Source organism: Grammomys surdaster, unplaced genomic scaffold (genome assembly GCF_004785775.1).
Source record: "Grammomys surdaster isolate TR1022 unplaced genomic scaffold, NIH_TR_1.0 126298, whole genome shotgun sequence".
NCBI lineage: Eukaryota > Metazoa > Chordata > Mammalia > Rodentia > Muridae > Grammomys > Grammomys surdaster.
The window spans coordinates 2,721,612-2,728,598 of NW_021621098.1; the positions used below are offsets into that span (position 1 = coordinate 2,721,612).

A 6,987-nucleotide genomic window follows, 5' to 3' on the forward strand; every position below is an offset into this window, starting at 1 on the left:
CAAAGTTCACCCCATTAGCAACAGTCTCTAGACTGGGCAGAGGCAGTTAGTGTGAACACAGTTCTAATGCCCATTCAGGACAGTTCCACTATTTAATGCTTTAAAAGAAAGTTCACTGGGGTTATTTTTTTTTAATTGTTGCTGTTGATTTCTAGAAACTGCTTGACTGCAAACTAAGCAACCATGGGTTCCCTTGATTTTATTTTGCCCTAGTTTGGTCAAAATAATTGCTAGCACAATATTTGGAACTAATTTTTAAACCTCAATATGCTTTAATCTTAATGATTTGTTTTTAAATTATCTTAGTCTCGTTCCTCCCAAATCCCTTCACAAGCTGCTAGCTCCAGCTTGTCCTGGATTTGACTGGCATGGCCTGAGAGCTACTGGGTCTCGGTTATTCCCGTGACAGCTTCATAGAAACTCCCTGTTGAAGTCCCTCAAAGCATATCCGGTACTTAAAAGCACTTGGCCACACTGCTCATGAATGGAGGGAAAGGAGCAAGCAAACATAACCTCTGCTCAAGCCAGAGAAATTCTGAAGTCTTTGCAGTCCATGATTTGAGATAACCTATTGACTTTTCCTTCAGGTCTGATTGTGGGTCAGTCCTAGGGAAAAGAGCAAAGGTGAATTCCTAAAGGACAAGCAAGACAAGGGCTTCTGTCGTTGGCGAGGAGGCTGTAGTCACTTAAGCCAAGGGACATACCTGGGGGCCCAGTCTCAGAATCAGGAGGACTCTGGCTGAACTAGCTGGCTGGCCTGGCTAGAGGAGAAGGAGATTAAAGGCAGGAGGCGGAGCTGCGGGGCGGCGGGGGCGCGGTTGGCGGCGGCTGGAGCAGGCGGGCTCGTAGGCGGCGCCGCAGCCCTAGCCTGTCCGGCTCAGCGTTCTGCAGGTCCCGCGCTGCCTTGCTCCCTTAGTTCTCTGTTCCTGCACTGAGAGGCCGGCCTCGCGGGCGGACACCTTTTGGAGAGTTTGCGCTGGAGCTCGGGCAAGTTTCTTCCCCAGCCCGCACTGCCGGAGTGGTACCTGCAACAGCTCCAGGGACGGATGCCGAGGTAACTGCACTGAGGCTCAGGGGATGCGCGGTACCCTAAGTCCGGGCGACTCTGATCACCGCGGTGGGCGCGGCTCTGGGCTGGGTAGATGTGTATGGTACCTTTCCGGCTTCGTCACCCCTGGGGTTAAGAGTGGCATCTTTTGACTCCGGTAATCCCCTCTTTGGGGCATTACAGCCCACTTTAATCCACTTTTTTGGATGTCGAATGGGCGGAGAGAGAGAGAGTGTCTGAAGACTTGGAGACCAGTACACGCACCCAGGGGTAACTTAGAAGCTACCTGGATTGAACTCCTGGCGCCCCACCCCCACCTCCTATCCCCATGGTGCACCGTGAACTCCAGTATTCTGGCGACACACCCGCGTGGGGACAGGTAGAGCTAAGAAACAAGACACCGGAGGGAAGAGTGTTGAGTTTCCCAGTGCAGGTCTGTCCAGTCCTCTGGCTTGTCTGGTAGAAAGATGATTGTCCCTACCCTGGTGCCTCCTTTGCACTGGCCCCAAACTCCGTGCAACGTTGCAGATCCTGCGGGCTAGGTAGGAGGGAAGATTCCAAGCAGGGGCGAAATGATGGCTAAGCAGAGGGCTTGAGAGGGGCAAAGAGAGTCTCAGGTGTGAAGCAGGTGAGGGAGGAAAGATGCAAATTTTCCATCACTCCTGTGGGGTTCCTTTCTCACCATTTCCTATCCCTCTTTTGCCTGGTTTGAACATCCTGCCCAGCAGCATGTTTCTATAGAAAGGCTAAAAAGTAGTTACGTTTGATGCCTGTCAGGAGTTATTTCCAACTAAGTTCCTGCGTGTGAAGTCTACAGCTGTGGCCCCTCTCCCTCAGATCCCAGTTGGCCGACCTCAATACTCCCACGGGCAAATTGTGCCTGAATCAGCCCCAGGATTTTGAAAGGAATAGATGTATAAAGCACAGAGTATGTTTCTGTGAGCACCAAGCCCCTCTAGCCCCCGTGTTCTACCAAGGGGTCCAAACCAAAGCCCTGTGGATGTGTAATAGGAAATTCCCCTCTTCGAGGTCCCCTTTCTGATAATTAGGATAGTGATTAACCAGTAGCTATTTCTCTTCATTATTCTAGCTCTATGCAATTTTGCTTTCATTATTCCTGCTGGCTTAAAGAACACGGACTTCTTGTAGACTGACACAAAACGCAGTGTGGCCGTATTTAATATTTATCTGTCTTCCTGATCCAATGGTCCTGCCACCTGCCACTTCCCCAGCGTAATCATAACACCATATGCTTATTTACCAAACGGAGGATAGGAAGAATGTCATTGTTTTACATGGGCAAAAGTTCCCAACTATCATATTTTATTATTGCTGTTTAAATGAAGAGCTTCAGTCAAAATGAATCTGTTTGAGACAGGACAAATTTATACATCTACCCAAAGCTTTCAAACAAAATACCTGAACACTCCCAGTTGGTTAGGAAATGAGGGAAAATTAGACTATCGTCAAATGAGAAACATTTTGATTGAATGCAGTCAATAAGAAACAACACTTATCAAACACCTAGAAAAAATGAGAACTTTTTTATTTCATGTGCTTTTTAACATTTCCACTTGAATAGTACTTTCCTTCAGAAAATGAATACCTTGAATATGGAGTTGGTCTTTACTAACTGAACATCATAGTGTGTGATATAGGAGCTTGGTGACAGTCCAAAAACGAGTGTTTTAAATCATCCCCAACCATCTGTTCTCTCCCACTTGCTTACAGTGGGATAGTTTTATTATCACAGGTATCTGAGCATGCTAACTCATTTCACACCTCTGCATGAGCATCCCCAAAGCTGACACTGGTGTCAAATTGACCCACCTTTCACAACCTTTATCAGGCTGCTAAGTTTCTACAATAAGCCTTTGGTTCCAACCAAGGAAGAACTCAAAAGTCATGAGGCATTTTGCCCAGGCTAGCATATATTCCAGGAGGGTCTAATTGTATTCCATCTTTTGCTATTACAGAGAAGCTGGAGATTAATGCAGCTAGAAGATCTCTTGGTGATATTATTTCCTTCATGGTGAAAATGGACATTAATTGATGTTCTAAAGATATGGGTGAAACATGTCTTGATCTCTAAAAGTTAATATGGTTGTACCAACTCCCTGGGGGGAAATTATGAATTTAAAAAGTCAGTGTTCTAGACATTGAACTAGATAGACATAGGGAGAGAGAGATGGCTCATTGGGATAAGGAGCTTGCTGTCAGGCTTGATGACCTGAAGTCTCCTAGGACTTATGTGGTTGAAGGAGAGAGCAGACTGTCTAGTTCTCCTCCCACCTACCCCTTATGCACACACAATACGCACACATACATACCCACTGTCTCACTTACTTCTCTGTTGCTGTGAGAAGTCACCATGGCCAAGCCAACTGATTAGAGAAAGTGTTTAATTTAGCTTTTGGCTTCAGAGGGTTAGAGTTCCTGATGATGGAGCAAAGTGTTGGCAGTGAATATAGATGAGAGCTCGTGTCTCGATCCAGAAGCAGGAAGTAGAGGGCATACTGGGAATAGCAACCAGTCTGTGCAAACCTCAGAACCACCCTGAGTAGGATACCTTCCCTAACAAGTTCACACATTCTAATCCTTCCCAAACAGTTTCACCAAGTAGGGACCAAGAATTTAAACATATGAGCCTATAGGGCCATTCTTATTCAAATGACTATACAGTCAAAACACACACACACGCACGCACACACACACACACACCCCATAGATAGACCTAAATAATGTATAACAATTCTACCATAAGTATTCCCATGCAAGAATAACATAGGATAGCATATAAATAATGAATGATTTGTGGGTATAGTAGTTTATATGTATGTCTTGGATTTGGATGAATCAGTATGTATGCAATTGATAAATGGACTAACAATCTCTGTTTTGTAACTATTATCATTCATGGCAGATTGGAGGTTTTTTAAACCATTCTCATCCAACTCACTATTTTTCTATAACTCAAATATTAGAAAGGTTTTTTGTGTGTATATATGTACTCAAGAGTGTTCAGGTATAGCCTGTGTGTAAGAGTGTGTGTGCGTGTATGAACATACATGTGGAAGCCAGAGAACAATCTTGGAGGTTTCCTCTCCTGAGGTTTCATCCACTGTGTTTTTTAGGGAAGGTCATTGGCTTGGAGCTCACAGTTAGGTTCAGGTAACCTACCAGTGAGCCTCACATCTGTCTGTCTCCAATTTCCTAGCTCTGTAATTACAAGGTAGCACCACTATGGACTACTTTTTCACAGAAGCAAATTTTGTTGTAAGTTATCTATACAGCTCCATGTTTATTTACAAGTCATAAAAATCGCCAATCGCCAATTCAAAGCCATACGACCTGTAGGTGTGTACTTGTTTGTGTGTGTGTGTGTGTGTTTCCACATGCTCATACATTTCAGTAACTGCCCTGTCCCCAACCTTTGGGATTATGTATCACTCAAAATGAAGTCCTTCAGAATGGCCAGAATGTTAGAGCTATTGCTTTAACTCAGATCTAAGTGCAGCACCCCAATTTACTTTCTTGATTTTAGGGAAAAGGTGGTAATGATTTTGCTCAGATTGCAAAGATTTGACACTCAAGGAGTAATGAAAACCCAGAGCAGGCTTCCTGTTGCCCATAGAATCATGGACTGTGCTTATTTTGAAGATTTTTTTTTTTTTGGTTTTTTCGAGACAGGATTTCTCTGTATAGTCCTGGGTGTCCTGGAACTCACTCTGTAGACCAGGCTGGCCTCGAACTCAGAAATCTGCCTGCCTCTGCCTCCCAAGTGCTGGGATTAAAGGCATGTACCTCCACCGCCCGGCTTATTTTGAAGATCTTAACTTAGAAGAAGCAGAGCACTGAACAGAGTAAATCCAAACTATAGATAATTCTGAACGTAAAGTTGCCCTTAAAATATAGTCTAATTTAAATCTTTATTTCTTACATAAGAATGTATTACCTCTTATTTTTTGGTGTACTAAAAATGAATTATTGAGGGGAAACTGTTTTACCATGTATAGTAGGCACTCTGAATTATTCATTTTAATGAGAGGAATAGAAGCAAAGATAATCTAAAATCATGGTTATTTAAAAAGTCGTTTGTGTTTGTCTTTAGAATATGGTATGTGTTTGGTTTGAAAAAGAGTCCCATTGTTAGTGTGGGCAAGTTGCCTTTCTAATTTTGTTTTTGTTTAGGTTAATTTTTAAATGAGCTTACATGCCTCAAATACCAAAACCAGTTTCTAAGGAGGTGGGGGCAGGTGGGCATCTTGCCCAGAACCAAGCTGGGTGACAGAAATAAGCAAATCTGGAACAAAAACTTCCCAGTGAATTATGTATAATTCACAGCAAGACAATCAAGACTGTATTGTATGCCATTTAATGGACATGTCAAGCATTGGATATATTCCTGGGAAAACGAGGTTTGTTTGTTTGTTTGTTCTCTCTCTCTCTCTCTCTCTCTCTCTCTCTCTCTCTCTCTCTCTCTCTTCCTCCCTCCCTCTCTCCCTCCGTCCCTTTCTGTCTCTCTCTCTCTGTCTCTCTGTCTCTCTCTCTTTCTCTCTCTCTTAGTGTGTGTGTGTGTTGTATGCATGTGTGTGTGGATAAATACATGGAAGCAAAAGGTAACTCATTTCTTCCTTTATTGTGTTCTATTTTATTTTCTAATTTTCTGAGATAATCATTGAACCTGAAGCTTGGTGATTGGCTCTGCAGTCTGGTCAGTGAGCTCCAGGGATCTGCCTGTCTTCACCTCCCAGTGCTGGAATCACAGGCATAAGCATCCACTCCTTGAGTGTTGGGGATTGGAGCTTAGGTACTCAATGCTTAGTGAACACGTTAGCCACTGAGTCCTCTCCTTGGCTTCCAGTAAGAGTCCTTTACTCCAAATTTCGGAACTTTAGTCTGACTTCATATCTAACACAGGCTAGTAATATGATTTAAATAATATAATGAGTGTTTATGGAGCTAAATAGAACATATTAAATATATTAGTCTATAGGTCTCACAAAGTTGAATTTGCAAGTGTTTTCCTAATGCCCTTACCTGTGTATGGTGTTGAATGACATTTCCAAGCCTAGTGGAGGAATTTGCAAAAGTAGTAGCAGCACAAAGCCATTTAAATAAGGGATTTGGCCCGTTTGATCTCTGTACCTATGTTCCAAATCAAACCACATTTCGTCAACGGGTCCCTTTCAAGTATCCATCCACTGTTACTGTAGACCCAGTTAGATAAAATAGCTGAAGTTCAGCAAGACTGCCAATTTAACAGATTTCTATTGTGTTTTTCAAAAGCTCTAGGGCAAAATTGCTTGTGGATGAAATAGTTGCTTGAACAGGAAGCTGAATCACACACAACAGTCGCAGTTAAACGCTTTGTTTATAGTCAGTGTTTAGTTTCATATAGACTTGTGCAGTCTCTGACCCTGTGGACTCAAAAGGATTGGAAAACTGCTGTACCAAAGGTTAGAAATGCCAAAACTATACGATTGGAAAAACAGATAAGATCATTTTTATTGCAAGAATTCACAGCCAAATTGTAGTTTCTATAGACGTGGAGAGAATGGCAGTAGAGCCTTGAGAACGAAGGCTATGTCCTCAGAATAAATGTACTTACTGATAAACACGGAGGGGTATATTCTGATTTTTATAAGGAATGACTTGTTTTTTAAAGGCTAGATTAGGATGAGTATTTTAGAAGAGAGGTCATGGTTGAAAACATAAAAATTGAGACCTACTGGATCTATTTTATAATAAATTTATTACGGGAATCAATTTCTCTTGGTCAGTGCTGAAGTATTAAAATGAAAATTATACATTTTTTCACAGAGATGAAAAGACATTAAAATAATGTATTACAGTTTAACAGTTAAGGAAATGATGATGGCCCACAGGGATCACCGTGAGCTGAGGAAAGCCACACAGTGAGCTGAGGAAAGCCACAC

General features: G+C 42.6%; 1 protein-coding gene across 1 annotated transcript in view; it reads left to right on the forward strand.

The window, feature by feature from the left end:
* Nucleotides 1–872: 872 nt before the first annotated feature.
* Nucleotides 873–6,987, forward strand: part of Chst9 (carbohydrate sulfotransferase 9) — a 263,667-nt gene continuing 257,552 nt past the window's right edge. Inside the window, exon 1 of the mRNA XM_028759526.1 lies at nucleotides 873–1,054. The gene's annotated coding sequence lies outside the window, so the exon portion shown is untranslated. The remainder of the gene's footprint in view (nucleotides 1,055–6,987) is intronic.